The sequence below is a fragment of the Amblyomma maculatum genome, chromosome 2 (assembly GCF_055883805.1).
Source record: "Amblyomma maculatum isolate TAMU_Amacu chromosome 2, ASM5588380v1, whole genome shotgun sequence".
Classification (NCBI taxonomy): Eukaryota; Metazoa; Arthropoda; class Arachnida; order Ixodida; family Ixodidae; genus Amblyomma; species Amblyomma maculatum.
The window spans coordinates 99,483,611-99,506,330 of NC_139345.1; the positions used below are offsets into that span (position 1 = coordinate 99,483,611).

General features: G+C 45.2%; 1 long non-coding RNA gene across 1 annotated transcript in view; it reads left to right on the forward strand.

The window, feature by feature from the left end:
* LOC146199379 (uncharacterized) overlaps window positions 1-9,972 on the forward strand; it is a 35,100-nt gene extending 25,128 nt beyond the window's left edge. Inside the window, exons 3-4 of the long non-coding RNA XR_014705069.1 lie at window positions 7,428-7,636; window positions 9,879-9,972. This is a non-coding gene — a long non-coding RNA (uncharacterized LOC146199379). The remainder of the gene's footprint in view (window positions 1-7,427; window positions 7,637-9,878) is intronic.
* The last annotated feature ends 12,748 nt before the right edge of the window (window positions 9,973-22,720 follow it).

Consider the following 22,720-nt stretch of genomic DNA (forward strand, 5'->3'; position numbering starts at 1 on the left):
GTTGAATTTATAAACAAAGAAAGTCCACATTACAGGACACATATATTATGGTGAGGCTACCCAAAGTAATAGAATATAATATGCCTCTGCTGTGTTTACAGATTCTAAATCAGCCCTCCAAGGTCTGCAAGCAGCACTACGCCGCGAGTCACACGAACAACTCGTTGGAGAGATCCGCCAGCCATACCACGACGCAGTATTGAAAGGTCACAATATTATTTTTTCAGTGGCTGACACTGCGGCATCAAGGGAAACTACCATGCGGACGAGGCTGCCCGTTCTGCCCACAGCGATATGGCGTTCCAGTTAAAATGCCCATATCGAGGGTTGATTCCGCATGTGACCTTCACTGTTTGGCCCTAGAGATCACAACTTGAGCGTGGAACACGGGAGAGTTTAGCAACCACCGCCCCAGGGCACTGGTTCCTGAACTGCGCCTTCGCCTTCCCCATCAGATTGCCCGTCGAGAAGCAACGTTGCTGTGCCGTGTATGGCTCGATGTTGCGTTCACCAACAAGTATGCTTTCAGGATTGGGACAGCCGACAGCCCTGCCTGTGAAAATTGTGGCTGTGAAGAGACAATCGAACATCTCTTATGTGAATGCTCTGCATTTGTGAGTGAAAGACCTAGGCTACGTTGTGCGCTGGACCACCTCGATCCTTGCCCTTTAACGGCGGATAATCTCCTTGGTCCGTGTCCACGGCAGTCGACCTCCTTTAAGGCATACAGGGCACTGTTTCGTTTTCTAACAGCCACCGATTTGTGCGACAAACTCTGACTGTGCTCCACGTCCCCTTTCTCTTCCCCTCTTTAATCCCCTATACCTTTTCCTCAGTGTTGAGTAGCCAACCGGAGGCCTTTCTGGTTAACATCCCTGCCTTCCATCCTCATCCCTTTCTATCTGTACAACGGTAGCGGTAACTGCATATAAGTGTGTAAGGGCTCCGCGAAGTAGTCACGTCTTTCGCTCGTTTTTAGGCGATGATCAAAAGAAAATGATAGAAAAACTGCATCCCGCTTAAGCTTTCATTTCGGCCAGCATGAAAACATGACGAATTGGTAGAAAGTGGTACTGCCAATATGCAAGGATACTACCAAGAGTTGTACCATATCTTTCTTTTTTTTTTTTTTTTTTTAGAAACGTGAAAATGTGATTTGCGTGTTTGCCCATGTGTAGAAAATGCATAGGATATAAAGTATTTGTTAAGCGGAAATTTACCGCTATATACAAACATGCGTTTCTCAAAAACATTGACACAGTACGGACATACCGACTTAAAGGAAGCAATCCACACGAACAGCAGATATTATAAACTGCAGGTTTGGTTTTGAGCTCCTGCAGGCAATATCACTGACCAGCAAGGAAACACTTCAAGAAACAACGTATCATAAAAGATAGCTCTTACAAATAAGAACATCCAGAAAACCATGCGATTTTTAAGGAGACATATGTGTTACGCCCATTCGATAAAATGCAAGATAAAATGAAAATACTGGCTTATGTCACAGGTGATACGCTCGTACGGCCCTTATCTGATGCACTAGATGCTTTTTATGGGACAAACGTGTCGCGTCTATTGCGACCCACCCATACAGGCCTTCGTAAATTTTCTCGGAACCAGCGCTTTGCCACATTCTTTTCTGATGCTGCACTCGAAAGCTCGATCATTTGCAATTCATATATACCACGTTATGCATGTTTCAAGCACATCTGAATAAAACAACTACGTCAAACACGCAGGACAACAGCACTGAAAGCTCCGCGCCAGGTACAGCTGCTCGATTGGAATTGGATTATCCATACCGGCGGCGCACCACGTGATCTGGACTGGCCAGCAAAAGGCGCAGTTGCGGTGCTTTTAGAATTCCATAAAGCGCGGAGCAGTATGCAAGCTTGATTTAATTTTTTCCCCCCTAACAGTGAGGTATGGGCTGCGCTGGCCTGAGCGGCAGCGGAGGGTTCGAGCGCTAAAATATTTGTTTGCTTTGCGTAGCGCGTTACAGCCCTGGGCTCAATCGGCCGCATTTGTACCTTAAGTTATGCCCGCTATGTGAAACAACTATAACCACGGAAAATTCTCTGTCCATAAGCTGAGCAACATCGTGTATAATTTCACTGCATAATTCCAAACGTCGACGTTTACAGGCGCTTTAAGAGATGCCCCCCCCCCCTCCCAAAATTGGTGCCGCATGCTGGTGACCCTTCAATGAATTCTGGAGATAGTTCGGTATGACAACAAGCTCCAGAAGATTCGGGAACGAGTGAAACAGCCCCCAAACTAGCGTAAACTAGTGGAGACATCACTCGAGTACTGAACTGTAAGTCTTGTCAGCTGTAGGTCCAGCTCAACTGTAAATCCAACTGATCTTGAAACGGCTGAAAAACAGCGAAGGTAAAATTTCAGAGGTAATAGTAAGAAAACTGCAGGTTTTCACAACGAATTTCCTTCCCACTGTGTGAGTTTTGAGCGTTATGTCAGCTCTAGCTCGTTCCACGTAATGAAATATAGGCGCCGCGCAGGCGATGTGCGATAAACTGTTGAATGCTGCCGTATTGATAGGCTGAATGGAGATATTACAAACACCGCCGTGGAGGCATCCCGAGCTGATGCGGAGAGATTTCAAGCCACAAGTCCGCAAATTTGGTTTATGATTGTTTCGTCAGGAGGTAAAAGAACGGGAAAAGGCCATTATCAGTAACCAAATTATTTGAATGAAATGTTCATTGAAGTTGCGACAAGCACCACTAGCCAAGCACCGCATTATAACGGATGAACACGCCCGACCTCTCCGCCAAGAGCTTCTACCGCGTATCGACGCGAGAACGCCAAGCCGTCCGCGAGCAAGTTGAGGAAATGCAGCGTGATGACGTAATCCAGCCATCAAAGAGCTCCTGGAAGGCACCAATCGTCCTAGTGAAGAAGAAAGACGAGAGACTTCGTTTCAGCATCGATTACCGCCTCTTGAACAGCATAATGAAGAGCTATGTCTACCCTTTCCCTCCCATCGATGACATGACACACTGGACCGGTTCTGCAATGCACGGTACTTCTCATGAATGGATTTGAAGAACAGCTACTGGCAAGCTGAGGCCGACGAAATAGAAAGAGAAGAGTTCAAGGTAATGCCGTTTGACCTCTGCTCAGCGCATGCGACGTTCCTGAGAGTAATGGATATTGTACTGGTAGGCCCGAAGGGGCTCATATGTCTCGTATAATTAGGTGACGTCGCTGTCTTCTCTTCGACGTTTGAAGACTACCTGCAAAGGCTTCGCACAGTGCTCAACGCAATCAAGCCGTCAGGGCTAACGTTGAAAGCAGAGAAGTGATACTTCGCTTACGAAGAGCTGTTGTTCCTGGGCCAAATCGTGAGCAAGGACGGAGTTCGTCCAGACCCGAACAAAACAGCTGCAATCGCGCACTTACAGCCGGGTGACAAGAAAGCAGTGCGCCGATTTCTTGGACTGTGTGCATACTACTGGCTATTTGTGAGGAACGTTTAGCGTATCGCCGAGCACTTGGCGCAGCTTACAAATGCTGACGTGTCATTTAAATGGGAAGCACCGCAAGCAGAAGCCATCCACGAAATTAAACGCCGCCTACAGTCCCATATTGTCCTAGGCCACTTTGTTGAAAACGCCGAGACTGAAATTCACACCGACGCGATCAGTATGGGCCTATGCACAGTTCTCGTTTAGAAGAGTGCCGAACAGGAGAAAGTTATTGTCTACCCTAGCAGGTCCCTCTCAAAAGCCAAAACCAATTACTCGACGGTCAAGAAGGAGTACCTCGCCATCATCTGGGTGACTTCAAAGTTCCTTTCGTACATATACGGTCGACCATTCAAAGTGGTAAGCAATCACCATGTGCTTTACTGACTGGCCAATTTGAAAGACCCCTCCGGCTGCCCTGCCCGACGGAGCCTACGTCTTCAAGAATTTGACGTTTCTACAGTCTACATGTCCGGCAGCGAGCATTTTGACGGAGACTGCATATCTCGAGGCCCTGTCGACACTCCCGTGCACGAAAGAAGCCGCCGGCGGTTTATTGAGACCGGTAGATTTCTGTATCAATAAATTCTTTAGTACAAGTTAACCATCGGCGGCCGGATACTCTATTCTCATTTGATTCCCCCCCTCCTAATCAGGGAATGCTAAGAATTTGTCTGCCAGTGTATTAATTGGCCGTATATAGGTGTACCTATACACAATTTTCCTAACCATATTGCCATTTTTACGGATGCCCCCCAGCAGAATGAAAATGCAGCTATTGGCATATACTCCGAGTCTCTTGACTGGAGTTTCTTATTTCAGGTCCCTGGATATACGCCTATTTTTCTCGCTGAGTTTTTGGCCATTGCGTTGGCCTTAATAAAGATTCCTTGCGATATTTCTAAGGTTATTATGCATTCTGAACGTCTTTTCGTCTTGACAGCGGTCGAAAATTCGAGGGACACTCTGCTCAGCCGTTCCCTTTATTTATTTATTTTTATTCCACCTCATATTACAGAAGTACGTTTTTACTGGGTCTCTGACCACCGTGGGATTAAATCAAATGAGAGAGTAGATTTTTTAGCAGGTGGCCCTATTGTCCCGTACGTCCAAAATACTGTCTACTTAACTATAGCACGCTTTCAACGCTTCCAACATCTCCACTACCTGTGTCATGAACTTCTTCTTGCTGCAGCGGACTAACACCACCTGAAATGTCCTTGGAGTATGCGGATGTGTTGTTCAGGGCAATGCGAGGTGTCCGTGATCCTCTTGCGCTGCAGAATACCACATCCAACCCTTTATTTATGTTTTTCGGGTCTATCTTATACCAACAGTTCTGGGGCGAAATTGAGTCTATAGACCAATTTTTCATCTTCTGCCGGCGGTTCGCTTCTCTCGGAATAATTTACTTAGAGACTTCACTCGCTAGATTAGACCTTCCTCTAGCCATTGCGATTCTCTTCTCATTTGCCTTGAAACCAGCGTGCGATTTTGTTCACGATTATATAACTTCATCAGGTAGATTTCTCTGCTATAATAAGATTCCACTGCTCTTTCTTTTCCTTTTGTTTTTTAAATTCTAGTTTAGCATGCATAGTTACCCAAGTACTCCATTTCCTTGTCCACATATACTAGTATCTGCAATGCACTCTGACTAATCTCCCGCCGTGATTATGTGCATGATGACTGTGGCCATCGTCATCATCACCGATAGCGCCAGCTATTTCGCACAACAGCAACGCTCGGAAAATCTAGTAGATTAGCTAGAAGGCAAGACCATTTCGCATTCGGCTGTCGTCAGGTGTCAGTTATCGTTCTTCGCATTGTACAACGGCATCCTCGTAAAGAACTTCGCATCCAGGAGAACCGCTCATCTTCTTGTTGTTCTAAAAAACATCAGGGAAAAAATTCTGCTAATGTCCCACTATGAAACTTCAGCAGGGCATCTCGATTTTACATACATTGCGCCGAATCCATGACAACTGTTTTTGGCCGCGATTAACCGGCAACGTTGCACTTTACGTGAAAACGTGCCGTGAATGATACCTATGCGCGAGACGCCCCCGATCAGACCAGCTGGACTACTGAACACGATATCGCCCCTGATCGTACCCTTTGAACAAAGTTGGATGGATATCATCCGTCCTTTGCCGACTTCATCAAGGGGCAACAAGTGGATCATCGTGACTACCGATTCCATGACCTACCATACCGAAGCAAAAAGCTCTCTAATGTTACCGCACCAGAAGCCGACAATTCATTCGTCAAAGGCATTCTCTGGTGACACAACGCCCTTGAAGTGCACATCACGGACAGGAAACGGCATTTACGGTGGAGCTCATGCGAGCCATCTTGACCTACAGTCACACAAACCATCAAGGTAAAACAGCGTACCATACCCACCCAATGGACTTAAGGAGCGCCTCAGTAAATCTATTGCGAACATAATTACTATGTACGGCCACGCTGAACGCAAGACCTGGGACGTCACCCTGCCCTACGCGACAGCCGTCCAGGAGACAACCGCAGCGACCGCGTTCAAGCTTGGCAGAGAGCCCACGACAACGCTCGACGCAGTGCAGCTGCACGTGACAGACGAAGACAACCTCGTCGTCTCCGACGAGTAGAGGATGCCGACGACTCGCCCGGTTGCGCAAGACCACCAATGCACCGACTCCCAACGGTGCAACTTGCGACGACGCAACGCAGAGTACACGAGTGTATGTGTTTGGATGCCGATTTGGTTTGGTTTGTTAGGTTTAACGTCCCAAAGCAACTCAGGCTATGAGAGACGCCGTAGTGGAGGACTCCGGAAATTTAGACCCCCTGGGGTCCTTTAACGTGCAAGCCGTGGATTCAGTGAGAAGATTTTACGTCGCTACATTGGCCCGTAAATTGTCCATTTCGCTCATAATACCTTGCGGCTCTTACTGTCGGGATGCTAGCGACAATTTTACAGCATAAAAAGCAGTAATATAACAAAATGTTTTCCAAGCATTCGCTACTTTCCTTATCGAATAAACGAGCCATAATCGTGCCGCCCGGAAGGTAAAAGGGGGCCATTGGCCAGCGACACCTTCTATGCCTTTTATTTCATCCCTTTTCCCACTTGATTGAGAAACGGATGAGGGATAAAAGGGACACGAAAACGTGGCATGCATCTAGGACAACGCGAACAAAATGGCGGCCGCAATGGTGCGGCGGACTGCCACTGCATTCGGCCCATGACCGTGAAGTATAGAGTGTGAGAACAGGGTGGGCATTCATTCCCTCGTGCATATAGATAGCCCGAGAAAACGCAAAATGAACACGCGGACGCGCATATGAGAGGGTTACGTGGGGAAAGGCAAAGGTGACCTGCCTAAATGATGCTTACACGCATGTGCTGATGTGGTAAGAATTTCTAGGAAAGCATTACTGAGTTGTACCTTCCACGGCGCCAAAATGAATAAACTATCAACTCTGCTCAGTGGGCTCGCCTATCACTGTAGCTCTCAGATTTCAGGGTGCGCACTGCCGTTGCTTTACAGAGCTGTACAGAGCCGCCAAATCTGCATTTCACTGATTCTCGCAATGCTAACGATAGTAGGGAAAGTGGACGCTCGCTGAAATCTTTTTTTTTTTTACTTGACAGACCCGAAATGCTATCGCTAGCATGTCAGGTAGCCATTTAGCTAAGCGTGGCCTTAAATCGACTTTCTAAGACGTCGTGCTGACGCAATCAGCCGATCTGCAACGAAGGATAGTTAGTGCTGCGTGCATTGTTCTCTTTAGCCGACGTGCAGACGGACTACACATCGCTCCAGTGGCAGCGAACCACGACCATACAAATGTGCTCGACAGTGAACAGGTGCCGTCGAGCTATTTGCGGCAGTTATTTCCATACCTATAGTCTATCCTGCGTCATGTCGCCGTAACTCTTTTGTGACGCAGGTTTCTCAAGCAGGTGCCCTCGAGTGTCCCCGCAGTTCATTGGCAGCCTGGCCGCCAGCCGCCTTCTTACGCAAGCGGCGGGAGACGCTGTCCGTTGCCCATACGGATAGGTGGACGCTCGTTGTTTACAAACCAAGCGCAGCACGCAAGCCAAGCGTCTATGTCGGCGCGGCCACTATATGGCGACATCGCTGCTGATGTTTGCTATGGTAGTGGCTGCTGTCCCTTCATCTGATGTTAGAGGAAGTGAATTAATTGAACTTGCTGTATAAGGTACGCCCATGGCGCCACATCGGACAAGGAAGATGACGGAGAAAAAAACGTACCAAATGGACACCTGTCGGTAGCGAGACACTGGGGCATCGTTAAGGGCGGCAATATATAAAGAATACAGTTGAGGTCTAGGAAGGAGATTGAAAAAGAAGCACGATCTTCTATGTACAAGTACAAGGAAAAAGGACACATACGAACACCGTGAATAATGAGGCGATTTAGCAAATTTGGTAAAACAGATAAATGAGCGGAAAATGCGAAGTACTCCGGAATAAAAGGGAGTTAGTGCTTCCTGAAAGGTTATGCGCTTTCAAAGTACGGATTAGCTTCCTGAGCATTTTTGTTTAAACTGTATCTGAGGAGGCAGTCTGGAAGCGGACGGAGTCTATTTAAAATCACAAAGGCTGCTGAGACGATCGCATGCTGAAAGCCATTTTGATACATGGAGAAGAGAGCTTAGATGATTTTGAATTGCTTTTTCGATCTAGCTCTTTCTTTTCTACCGTAGCAATCTGCCGTATCAGAGAAGTGCTGATGTCATAAATGTTTACTACGAGCTGTGCAGCAATAGAAATTGAGAGAAACTGAAAATCTGCCGTCAGCAGCCACTTAGCAACATATTTTTCATTTTGCCTGCTGTTGTCGCATGGCTCAGCAGCCCTCTCTCCTTCTTCAGTAGTGATATGCTTGAAGGCGTTTTATTGTAGTCTATTGTTGTGATACGAATGAATTATCTTGAGCAAAAGTGTGAACGCCAAATTATGGGTTTTATTTTATTATTGTGATCACTGCGCGGGAACAGGGCAGGCTTCAGCAGTACATTTGCCGTCACCTTCTATGACATATTAAATCCGTGAGTTCTGTTATTGATCCAATTAATCAAGGGATAGCAAAACAGGGCGTGCTGCTTTTTTTTTTCAGGTAGGTCCAAGCGCGAAGTGGCTATCTGAAGGTGCTTCGAAGATGCTAGTATTACAACTAATGTATCGTCCAGCATTTAGTGGTGTCCTCATAATTGTAGTTGGCATGCCTTGGAAGACAAGCGAAGTGGCTTCGTCTTGTAAGAAACCTCAGACGAAGGAAAGTGCATGCTCAGTACCTACCTCGAAAAAAAGTAGATCCCGAACGGCGAGTATTTCAAAGCCTAGCATAGTGTCACGATAGTGACAATTCAAGAAGCGAAATGCACACGCTGGAAGTGACACCTAATTTGCCTGACACACATGTTACCATAATTTTTTCGGAGTCAGGCCCGCACTGCCTAAAATCCGAACAAAATACAAAATTATTATTCCGCAAGTGTAAAACAATAAATTTGTCAGGGCCGTAGGCGCGGTACCACGCAAACGCGTGCAGAACATCGCGAGCAAATAAAAAACGAGCCGTTATATGGTTGGCTGCCTCGTTTTTCTACAATCTGAAAGCGATTGTTTCAGCGGTGAGCAATGTTTCCACCGGAATTGGAACGCTCCGTAAGCAGTATATCATCCTTCTATTGTAAAGGTTACGGGTTCTTCGCCTAACATTTTTCCAGAATTTAACTCGACCTACACCGACTAAAACGTGCGAAAGGACCGTGTGGCCTGGTTTTGGCATTGTTTTGCTTGGCGGTTTAGTAGTGAGGGACCGAGACAAAGCTTGGCAGAGTGTTAAACATTTTAAATTGGTCTCGCTTTGGGGAGCAGGAAGTTTGTAGTATCTGTCTCACTTCCCGGTAGGCACCTGTACATGCAATGGACAGACACAGTTAGAGGTATACTAGGTGTGACACAAAAGAAACGAGACTAAGTGTGGTAGCTTCAAAAAAGAACGGAATTGTAATGATCGAGAGGGTTCCCAGTAGTTAGACTGTTAATCAACACTACTACATTGCAGTACTAAAAAGATTTTGTGAAAATATTAGGGTAAAAAAAGGTCACAGTTGTACAGCGATGGATGGCTGTTGCACCAGGACGATGCACTTGCTCACACGCCCTATCTGCCAAGCAGTTTCTGACCTTGAAAAACATTACTGAGACAGACCATCCTCCTTATTTACCTAATTTGGCTTCACGTGACTTTTGTATTTTTATTTCCGTAAGTTAAACCTTGCTTAAAGGGAACCTTTTTAGCACAATTGAAGAGGTTTAGGCAAAAACGGAGACTCTCCTGAAGGGCCTTCCAAAAACCTCTTTCCAGAACTGTTACCAGCAAAGACAGCACCGAATGCAGAAGTGTGTGATTGCTGAAGGGGACGACTTTGAATGTGATAATGTCACAGAGAACTGATTCTGTGAGTACAATGATTTATTGGACCAGCCTCTTTTTTTCTTTGTGTGTGTGTGTGTGTGTGTGTGTGTGTGTGTGTGTGTGTGTGTGTGTGTGTGTGTGTGTGTGTGTGTGTGTGTGTGTGTGTGTGTGTGTGTGTGTGTGTGTGTGTGTGTGTGTGTGTGTGTGTGTGTGTGTGTGTGTGTGTGTGTGTGTGTGTGTGTGTGTGTGTGTGTGTGTGTGTGTGTGTGTGTGTGTGTGTGTGTGTGTGTGTGTGTGTGTGTGTGTGTGTGTGTGTGTGTGTGTGTGTGTGTGTGTGTGTGTGTGTGTGTGTGTGTGTGTGTGTGTGTGTGTGTGTGTGTGTGTGTGTGTGTGTGTGCGTGCGTGCGTGCGTGCGTGCGTGCGTGCGTACGTGTGTGTGGGGGGGGGAAGGGGGGGGTTGTCAAACCTCGTACATATGTTATCGGTTAGAATTCATATCCCAAACAGGCATCCGTATAAACTATCAGTTGGATGCTAAATGAGAGGCGAAATGACATCACTATGAACGCTGAACAAAGAACGCTTACGTGAAACTTTTTGATACGAAACCATGTTACATTTTTGTTGCCACTTCCTGTCAACACTTTCTGCTTAGGCCACGTACTCAAAGGCAAGTAAGGCTTTCGCCTAAAAGCCAGCCCTAAACATGAAAGCGTACCAACGCCGCGCGCGCAGTTGACTACAGATACAGTGAACTAGAATATTCTAGTTCACTGTACTACAGATTTACTAAAATGAAGCGGCGGTGGCGCCACCTTTATGTCGATGTAACGGCGAGTCGCCCTTTTTTTTTTTTTTTTTAACAGCTGATAAACGCTATTTTGCAGAGACATAGAACCATAACGGAACTCATACTCTTCGAAGCAGGCCAGATTTGCAGACTCTTCTGAACATTAAGGTGTCGCTACGATGGGGAAATTGCTAGCAGAATCCGCAAGGCTCAGCCAACTTTTAGCTGGTAACGACCTCAACCTCAAGGCAGGCAGGCTTCCAGGTCTTTTCCTCCGACCGCTTCGATGCCGCTTAACAGGTAGCCGCACGATGAGGTGGATACATTCTAAGTTCCTTGTATGAATGGTGACAGAGGCCTGGTTTTTCAGAGAACCACGCCATAAATCGTTGATCTTTATTATCTAATGGTCTAATGGCGGGTTCCAATCGGCGATCTGAAGGTGATGCGAAGTTGAGAAATAAATATGTCTCGGCCATTAATAACAGGAGATTTTAGTCTAACTTGCCTATTGAAGCATGCTTCTCGGATCGAGGAGCGAAAACTGTGCTCCGAATCGCTGACTGGAATAAAATAACTATAACTTCAATGATGATGTTAACCGCACTATTACGCAATGTGATCGCCAGCACTGTCATCAAATACGTCAATCTTACAGGCGGCGGGACAGGGTAGACTGCCGAGCACCAAAATTGCTTTTCTTTATACTGACACGGTAGGTTTTCTTCATAAGAGTTGTTCGGATTCACTGGAAAATAAGAAAATAGACTGGACGCAATATTCTAAGGCTTAAATATGTTTAAGAGGCGCGTCTGTTGCACATTATTTGCGAATCTTCTCATTGAGACACTCAGAATGACCATCGTCGACGATTTTGCGAGGCTAGAGGCGTCTTCAAGTTCCAAGGTCGTCATATACGGCGCACAAAGCCAACCAAAATTTGACCGACAAAAATACCAAGGCAGAGTCCCTAGATCTTTACCTGCCTTTCTTTTTTTGTTCCTAAAACACAGGTTTGTCCGCGGAAAACGCCAGTGTACAGTATACGATATGACAGGTTCAACATCAGTGCGTGCGAAGTATACTCAGTGCCCTGGAGGAAGCTTTCACCATTGTTTTCTCTTGATCGTGGCACTAAGCTCAGTCGAAGAAGAAATATAGCCATTCCACTCCCCTTTCCAGCACGGAGGCTCAAAGTAGCCATTTGCTGAGAAGCACACCTTCGTGCTCTGGGGAGACCTCTTCCGCTGCCCGCAGATCTCGCCGACCAGCTGGAAACAAAAGGAACTAAATTACGCGGGTACTTGGGGTGGGAGCCAGGCGTGGACATTTCGCCCAGAGCGCGAGAAGATTATGCGTTTCTCTCGCTACTCGCGGCTCGTTGTGATTCTTCGCTTCTTTCTTTCTTCTGCACCTGCACCTTTCTTTTTCTTTTTATAAAACTCCCTTGGCCGCTGAAAAGAATCACCCAGTGACGCAGCAGAAACCAGGCGACCGTGAAACGCTGTGTCGACGACAAGCGGCTGCAACTTTGTCTCAGCGAAGCGTCGACGGCGAAGACGGCGACGGCTGCTGTGACGTCAGAAGGAAACGCTGGGATGGTCAGCGCGATGCCCATAGCCGTGACGGCTCGAAAACTGCGTCTCTAGTGTGTACACAGAGTGCTGCGCAATAGGCCAAAACCTTTTCTCACCATCTGCCCTTACCTTTCGCCTTTGTCTGTCCACAATCTGACGCCGACGCGTAGTTTGTTTCACGCAGATCAGTCTGTATGGGTTGTTAGTTTGGCCTCTACCTTTACCACTTTCATCATAATAGCTTCAAGCAAGAAAGGACGGTTCACTGAGATAATCGTTATTTTAACGCAAATAGCGTTCACCGTTCACAAGAAAGTCTTGCGCCGGCGTTGTGCGTGAACAATGATGAGGATGGCGCTGGTATTTGGTATTTTTGGTAGAGAAATTCAACGCACTCAACTTGTGGGGGCGGTGATCGGTAGCCCGAAATTCGTTAAATGGTTGCGGGGGTACGCTCTTGCACACTTGCAAAAAAGTGATCGCTTCTGCTAAGAGGAACATAATCTCTCAGAACAACACTTGCTCTTAATGGCGCATTTAAATACTAATTATCTCCTCCTCTCGAATGCTACGGAGGGGTCTAAAATATCAATGTCTCCTCTAAGCACTTTTATTGTCCCGTAATAAAATCCTACGCGAAAGTTAGTGTGTTCTCAAAGGTTACATTAGTCTCTCCTGCACAACCGTGATCAGATGCGTCCGTCAGTTGAGCGTTGTTGTCCAACGCCGAGGGCATAACTGTCTGATCCTTGGCCTTTGTCTTCTATGCGGTATAAAAAAACGCCCGTCTCAATTCCTCCGAGGCTCACAGAGACACGAGGCATGATATGACGCTTCATCACATCTGTATAATGTGACACCCATCGATCACGCGTGCTGCTGTCGTGGCGTTCCCGTACCGGTTTGGCTTAACATCGAGCCCTATGCAGCAGGAACCAAATCATTCATTGGTGTCAGATAAATACCCAGCAGAATCCTTACATTTACTATCACAAGAGGAATAACCTAGAACATTGGCAGTATCAGCATCATAAATATCTGAAAGACCGCCCGTTGCGGTACAACAGATAAAACTTTTTTTTTTTTTTCCGGGCCAGCTTTGTAATTATACAAGACCTAAATATCCGACAGCAGGGTAAATTCCGACTTTCAACGTGAAGAGCTCTAACAGAATTGCTAATTGTTTTCCTCATTATGTTTACACTGTGTTCTGCGCCTAGGCCCCACGAACAGAATCTCTGAAATTAATTAGAGCCACTGCGAGCGGTGGTCATCTCTCTGCCAAAATACACTACGCGTCCCACCACAAGAGATCAATGAGCTTCCCTTCCGCCTTTGGCCAAAGTGAATTTCGGCGATTAATTATCCAGGATTAACAGTTCAGTCTTCAAGCCATGAAGGGGCCACAAAAAAAAAAAAAAAAAAAAAAAGAAAGAAACAGTAGTAAAGGTCAAAGTCTCAAACAGGCAACAAACTTCGAAAAAAATAAAACGATGAGGTTGTGCTCTTATGAGTTGAATTCAAATGCTCTTTGATCTTCGCGACATAATTTCTTCTATTTAACACCCTCATCTCCCCTTACCGTAGTGCTGAGTGCAGCTGGAAGTACGAGATAATTGAATCAATAAAGAATCCCGTTATTGAAAATATTGGGAGATTTAATCTTTATCTGTGCAGTTTTTTCTACTCGGAAAGATCGATACCGAGACCCAGCATACACTTGTTTGCTTTTTTCTAGCGAACATTCAACCTAAGCGGTGCTTTCTTTTGTTTTCTTACACGTCACGTCAACAGATACTGCATCACCCCGTACCCGGGGTCATGCAACGACCCCATAAAGAGTCACGCCTTCTGTTGTGCAGTTTAATCATTTGTTCTTATATTGCTCAAATATACTAGACACACTGAGTCCCAAGGAAAGTACAAAAGCACAAAGAAGCAATCATTACAATGACTTTATAAGTGAAAGTAGGTGCACTTCACGAGGTTGGTTTGTCTCAGGGCTAAGGTTGGTTAAGTCTGCCCTGTTGAATAACAATTCGGTTGTTTTCCTGTCTGTGCGCATTTTTCTTTTTCCTTTCCTAAATGAATTTGATTAGAAAGATATGTTTACGATATTTTTAAAGCAGGCGCCATTTTTAGCTCACCCTTCAATCTCGAACTTGCAACTAAAGAAAAGAGAGAGAAATACAGAGTGCAATGCTTCCCCGAAAGACTTAAACGCGGTGTTTTTACACAGCCCACAATATTGCTTAGACTTGCTCGTCGGATGAGAGGCTGCAGGTTGAGCCTACGTTTAAAATTGAGGTTGAGCCTACGTTGAGGCTACGCTTCTAATTAATTACAACGACGATGATAATTATTAACAGGTATATTAATAATATAATAACGTCAGAAAAATAAAGAATTTTAATTTGTCATGTCTGGAAAAACGGTATAGGTAAGCTTGTTAAAAAGCATTACTCTAAATGGTCGCCAAGGTGACACAAGAATGAAAATAAAAAGAGGCGGAGAGTGTTTTCGATGAGAAAATTCAAAGTAAGATAAAAAAATAAATGACAAAGAAAAATTACCACAAGAAGAAACGGACAGCACGCAGCTGAAGAAAAAGGAGGGGTGCGTGAAGGGGAACGATGAAATCAGAGGATCATCTGCACGGATGAAAACACGTAGGAAAGCGAGAATGCGGCATTTTTATTTCGCCGTGACTGATTACGGTAAAGTAAAAGTAAGAGCGGCCGCTCGTCCAACCAAAATCGAGGCCGTTAGAAATTATTGCACGCGTACAACTGCGCGTGCTCCAGACTGCATTTCACGGACCAGTCCTGCAACTTGCTTCTCTCCAGTGATGGCGGCTCGCGATACCGTCTCAGATCGCGACTGTGCATTTTAGCTTCCACTTAACGAAGTCAATGTCACTGAGCGACGAAAATGCCAAGTAGTACCTTACTTCAGGAACGAGTCTCCGAGACTTACTGGCAGCCTATACTTGCTTTCATTTTGTACGCAATCGAAAGCGAGTAGCCTTAAGGTAATGTGTTTACTTTCGTCTCATTTAATACGTACTGAGATGTAAAAGTATGATGCAGCCCGTATTGCCGCAAAGCACACTCGCTAGTGCTTGCGTTTAAGTGCGCGATGACCGCAGACAGTGCGGTGAGTGGTCTCCTGTCTCATTCTTTTTTTTTTTTTTGCTTTTCCAACGGCTTGGATTCGTGAATGACGTTCTCAAGGTTGTATAAGTAACTCGTGATGCAGGTGCTTGTATACTATTGTACTACACAACATAATCTGCCTTATAGCTAAGGAAAAGAGCGGTCCGGAAACGTGACAGTGCTCTTTGCCACGGTCAGTTAACAATTAGGTAATGTTAGATTTTCGCGGCAAGGGACATGAATGGCAGCAGAGAAGCGAAACGTCAGCTAAAAAAAAAAAAAGAAGAAAGAAAAGCTCGAATTCTGTAGTTCATATTTTTATACCTCATCGCAGTCAGTGAAAGCACCCTAAATCATATACATCACGTATAACCTATGCTCTAACATTGCGTGATTATCAAATAGGTTAAAAGCACACATTAATGCAACGAAATTCCTGAAACATTCTGTTTTGTTGTTATTGTCGCAAAAAAAAAATGCAGAAAAGGCGCATTCAGTACAACTTCTACACCAAGTTTAATTACCAGCTGCTCGCTATGGGCGCATTCACGCGGGAGTATTGACGCACCAAATAATGCAGCACCCCTCCCCCTCTTCTCCCCGGCCACGCCGATAATGAAAAATAAAAACAAAATCGGTACAGTGCTCATTTTTTATTATTCGTGGCCGTTAAATGCGCCGCATCCATAACTTTGAAAGCAAAAACGCTCGCTACCTTTGTGGCTTATCGTATTCTGCTCTCCACCGGCTTTGTGCGTGTGGTGGAGGAAAATTGCCGTTTCAAAGAACGTTCTACAGAATCAGAACAGGACAACTAGAAAAGAAGAAAAGAATGAGCCTGTGTTGCATCTGCTTCCTCCGCACGCGCTTTAGAAGGTAACGTACATTCTCGACACTCTCGCCATCTTTTACCGAAAGCAGTCATCAGCTACGCCATTCTGAAAGCCAAGCTTTGGGGCATTTATTGGCTTTGACGTTTTTCATAAACTAAACGTATTTGCAGTTTCAAAATATTTTAGGAAGGTTTTTACTTCTTTAGGAAGTAAAAACCATGCGCCATAAAACTCCATATAACTAACTTCTTTCGGAATGTTTTTTTTTTTTTTTTGTTTGTTTCGGAACCCCAGTTCTTTGTGCACTAATGTCCTGCATTTTTCTTAACTTGCAGTTTTATTTTTTAGTTTTGTCGTAGCAGATTAGCCCGCTAGTGCGCCGCATAACGAACAGTTAGTTTTCCCGATTCTTTTTTAATTTGTTATCGACCGATCGAACCTTTTACAACAACAGGGCAAGTCTCACGAGGGAATTTTTTCAGTAAACGGTGTTGTTCGAGCGGTAACCTGCATTTTAAAGGACGTTTTATTCATTTCATTCACCTATACGCATCTCTTGATACGCCGACGTCGCTCTCGCTCGTGCAGTTAACCTGTTCCGCGAAACGCAGTTTTTATTCTCTCAAAATCATTTAGTCATTATTTATTTCTGTCCAACCTGAACGCAGTGGTTTTCCATTAAGGTTTTCCCCCACAACAAAAGGCCGCCAAGCCGCGATTTCATCCATTCTTGACGTAGTTTGCATCGTCGCGATGTCGCTGCTTTGTGCTGTTTGAGAGAGAGAGGGGGAGAGAAAATTAAAAAGGAAAGATTCGTCAAGGAAGAACGCGTCCCGCAAGAGGGACTTTCTTGTACCCCGAATCAGCGAGGAAAGACAGCACGAAAAAAAAAAAAAAAAAAAGCCCCAATCTTTGGCAGAGGCCTTGGTGACTGCGTTGGCCAAACTCTTCCCATAATTTTCGTCCTCACTATTATCATTTCACGCGTTACGTAAACGGACACGCAGTAAAGACGCAGTAAACGACGACAAACTCCCAACGTGTACCCATCGCGCGCGTTGGAGTGCTTTTGAAATAATAAAGACAAAACGTTGCCAAAGAATAAAAACGGGCAGCAGGCTGATTGTTGTCGTGCTGTATAAAAATAAGCATATGAAGACAAGACGACAAGTTTATTATTGTTTATTTTGGCGTGGAGCACGCGCCCGTCGATTGCCGTGGCCCGCCCACAAGCGCTCCTGCGCTTCTGCAGGCACGAGATTGTACTCTGTACTGATGAATGGTAATAAATATATGTATTTCATTTCATTTCATTTATTCCACCTTAAGGGCCCGAAGGCATTACATAAGGGGGGGGGGGGGGGGGGGGGGGCAGGCTACAGATTTTAACATATTATGACCTTTACAAAAAAGATAAAGCAAAATACAACGCAAACAAATACAAGTACAAGAAAAAAAGAACAAGCAGGGGAACATGTCGTGAACGATGTACCTCTTGAACGATTCATTTCGGGTGCACAGGACATGTGATGAATATATGCGCTACTGATAGCTGTGTTCACAATTGATGCATAAATATGTAGCTGATATGAAAGTTGAAGAATTTATCAGCTTGCCCTGCTTACGTTGGGAGGTGCATTTGTCACTGCATTCACGCGTTTCAAGTTCCGCTCACAGAGAAAGTGCGAATTATATTGAAGCTTCAAAATGAAATAAAATAATTCTGGCCCAGCCCGCGTCACTAATTATAGCCTGCCTAAACTGATTTGAAAATTAATTAACACAACGGGGGCCTTTAAGTTTAATTATCGCGCTAAAAAACATCATAGCTTGTTATATGTCCCTGAATGTACCCATTATTTTCCCCTTGAACCGAGAGTTCAATCTCCGCTTTTGATCTATATAGATTTCCCCTTGTTCCCTGAGACAAATATAAAAATATAAGATTCTATATAAAACTTAAAAAAATAAATAAAAATTGTAAGCAGAGCGGATGTCGAGAATTTGAAGGTAAGGGATCAAGCCCTGGACGAGGTTCAGTGGCGTTCGACACAGAGGGTGCGCTTCCATTCCATAAAGCTTTTCTAACGCTTTCTGTCCCCGCACCGCGCCGTCACTATACTTCGTCCGTGTTGTTTGCTTATTTAAATATTCATTTCCCTTTGTTCTCATACAGCATACACTCGCACTCGCGCTCTAAGCTCCCCATCAAAGAAAGCAGCGGACATTCGTGTTTTCTCTGAAGACTGGTGGATGTCGTCTTTATTTACTTTCGTCACAGAATCTCAAAATGTTATGAAATAGCTGTTTGTGGTATCACAGGCATGAGTATCGAAATTTGCTGAATATGAAGCGATAATGGAGCCTGCGAAAAAGCGATCAGCAAAGCTGGCAGTTCAAATCTTCGACGAACTTCCTCGGTAGCTATTGGTCAAAACAGTTCCTCATCAGAGCAGCCACTCAAGCGGCATTTACGCCTTACACAGCTCACCTATGCAGAAAATTCTTATTGAAAAGCTGATCTCTGTACATGTTTTCATGTACTTATCAATTTATGCCTTTGTTTAGTTATGAATAAACATGGTAACTAGCTACAGCGGCTCACTGTAACTCAGCTGCTGATTCTAAGGTCGCCGTTTCGAGTCACATCCATAGTAGTCGCATTCCGATGGAACCGCAGTTTGTTGTGCTTTGATGTTAGTGCATTGCAATGAATTGCAGTTGGACCGAATGTTTGTGGTGTCCTTCACTACGGCGGACCTCATACGTAATGGTTTGGTTTGTGGGGTTTAATGTCCCAAAGCAACTCAAGCTATGAGAGACGCCGTAGTGGAGGACTCCGGAAATTTCGACCACCTGTGACATCGCACAGCACACTGGCGCCTTGCTTTTCGCCTCCATCGAAAAGCGGCCGCCGAGGCCGGGATTCGATTCCGCGTTCTTAGGAACAGTAGTCGAGCGCCGTAACCACTGCGCCACCCCGGCGGGCCATACGTAATGTGTTACTTCTAGATGCTTAACTCTTATCGCCTCCATCGCTTAAAGCTTATCGCCTCCACCGGAAAGTGGCCACCAAGGCCGGGATTCGATCCCGCATCATTGGGCACAGTAGTCGAGAGCCCTAACCACTGCACCTCCGCGGCGAGGTTAGATTCGGCTTCTGTTCACACTCTAGTTTAATCTCGAAATCCTCCCTGTCCACATTATTTATCGCGCCTGCGCCTCCTCGCGCTGACCAGATTGAAAGCAACATTCTATGCGAACGCGCAGAAAGTGCTGATTGTAGTACCTGATGACATATCCATAAATTCTGGAGAAGCGCATTTTTTTCAACAGGAAGGGGTTGATGAACGCCGTTTTTACGGTGGTTGTATAGAGTTACGCAGTTGTAATCAATATAATCGTAAATAGGTCCTCAGGACGGTTTTGTGTCTTGTTATTTTTTTGTCGAAAACACACCCCGTTCGTTTGACAGTCTTGATTACTCTACCCGAGCACTGCCAAAAAAAAAAAAAAAGGATGTTAATGCAAGATTTAGCTAGGTATCGGAAGGTTATGTCATTCCCGTGACTATTTAAACAACAGGTTCTTGTAATATTCCGAGGTTTATTTACAGTTAAACGTTATATCCAAAAAGCTGTACTTGAGCAGCCGTTGTTGTTGCTGGTATCTCCTTGGCAAATGGCGTATGTCTACGAGGGTGATTCTCAATGACCTCCGCTGAGGGGAAGAAGTCGAAGCATATGACAGTTACAAACCAAGATTGCTCGCCGGAGATAAAGTTGTAAGCCTTTTCATTTTCGTTCGCGTTTTTGCCTGGCCAACGGGTGAAGGGAAAATGCACTCTATTCGATGCTGCTACTTTTAAAGTGGTTGATGATATCAGCTGCTTGCCATCATTCGTTCGCCTGCTTCCTACCGGCTTTCCTGCCTAGTCGATGCGCAGTGCCAAGTTTCGCGTACACGCAGCCGATGCTTTTGGCAAGCTCGCGTACGCGCACTCGAGCAATTGATGGCCGCTTTATTTGTATCAGACTTTTAACCCCCTCCCCTCCCCCGAGCTTCTGTGCAACGAAATAACGAATAAAAAGAAAAATCGAAACAGGGAAACATAAGGGCCGGTGTCAACCGAGACGACCTTCGCGAAGGCTTCTGTTCTTGTTAACCGGAAGCTGGCACAAATATGCTCATAGCGCCTTCAATGCAGGTACCAAAAGGGGTACTCTTCTCTCTCGGGGGTCACAGCTCTGACCGGAGGGATAAGGAAAAGCTTTTCAAGTTCAGAATGGAATTTCTTTGTCGGTTGATTTTCTAATCAGAAGAAGTGCATTGGCCTCATCAGTTGTGAAAATTTGTTTACTGCGAGCCCCTACGCGTAGCATGATATGGTTAAGTAATTTAATTGAGACGTTGAAGGTAGTGCTGTGGGCAGCACACCTATACCCTCCACGGCTTATTCTACCTTCTCCATCGGCGCATACATGGTCGCGGTGCTTTGAAGCCAACATTTACAAAGAATTGATAAAAAAAAATTTATCAAGGAGGCTCGGCTTACAGAAGCGCAAATTTAATTATCTTTTCTTTTCAGGAATTTCATTTATTTGCGTCGAAGGCATAATGCGTCAAAATTTGAGGCAGTCGAAATTAAGCTGCGTATACGTGCTGCACGAAGAACCGACGAAGGAATCAATTTATTTATAGACTGTTCCCAATCTTTCGAATGAATTGACGTATATTAAGGCGACAGCCTTTAATGGCTCATCGTTGTCGTCAGCAAAAGTGTCACGCTTTTACGGCGGCTCTGATTGGCTGAGGTAGGGATGACGTCATAGAGGTTTCAACCAATCAAAGTATCGCGATATGTGCGGGTTATGGGCAAATATTAGTGGTGATGAATATGCAGGTAAAGATTAGTTATTGCGTAATTATTAAACAATTAATGAGTAGTTAATGTCTAATTATTGACCAATTATCAGTGATCAAGGACTAATAATCAATTAATAGTTACTGACTAATTGAAAATTAAACAATATTAGCATTATAAAACATCAATGACTAATGATCAATTACTAATGAATGAGTAATTAATGCTCTAAACTTAGACATTTCTAGACGTTGTGTAGATAATGCTTGGAACATTCTAGAAACTCGTCACCACTTGACAACTCAATGCACTAGCAGAATGTGAAACAGTAGTCGCTCACTTAACTCGTAGCAGCATTCATCGCTACATGAGCAACAGCTGAGTAGCAGAATGCGGCACTCAAGCTTTCGCCTTTCACTACTTTAGTCGCTAAATTCCCTTTTAAATTTTTTTTCGAGGGACGCCCTCGAGAATGCCTTTTTATGAATTTTGGCTAGAGAGTGTTGTCTTATACGCACCGCGATTATGTTAGCGCAGAGTAGTTCTTGTACTTTGCCTCCACCTAAAATTTTGCGGGTTATCGATCCAGGCACCCAACTCGAAAGTGTCATCCTAATTAGCCAACCTTCTGTGTCAGCACTCATTGTGAATAATTTGCATAAGTATTCGTGCAGAGCTAGGCTTAATTTATGTGCAGCGGATTTTTGAAGGCCTCATACTAGCGTGGGATAATCGCCAGTTTTGTTAGACCGCTTACCAAACACTCAGAAGAGAACATGCATACGCCTTTTGCTGTAGCGCTTAAATTCGCCCAGAATCACTCTTACGTTGTTTCTTTTAGCCCCATCCTTTGTGGCTTTTGACGTCAAACAATTGCTTTCTGTCATCTCGCGCGCGCGCGCGCGCGCGCGCGCGCGCGCACACACACACACACACACACACACACACACACACACACACACACACACACACACACACACACACACACACACACACACACACACACACACACACACACACACACACACACACACACACACACACACACACACACACACACACACACACACACACACACACACACACACACACACACACACACACACACACACACACACACACACACACACACACACACACACACACACACACACACACACACACACACACACACACACACACACACACACACACACACACACACACACACACACACACACACACACACACACACACACACACACACACACACACACACACACACACACACACACACACACACACACACACACACACACACACACACACACACACACACACACACACACACACACACACACACACACACACACACACACACACACACACACACACACACACACACACACACACACACACACACACACACACACACACACACACACACACACACACACACACACACACACACACACACACACACACACACACACACACACACACACACACACACACACACACACACACACACACACACACACACACACACACACACACACACACACACACACACACACACACACACACACACAC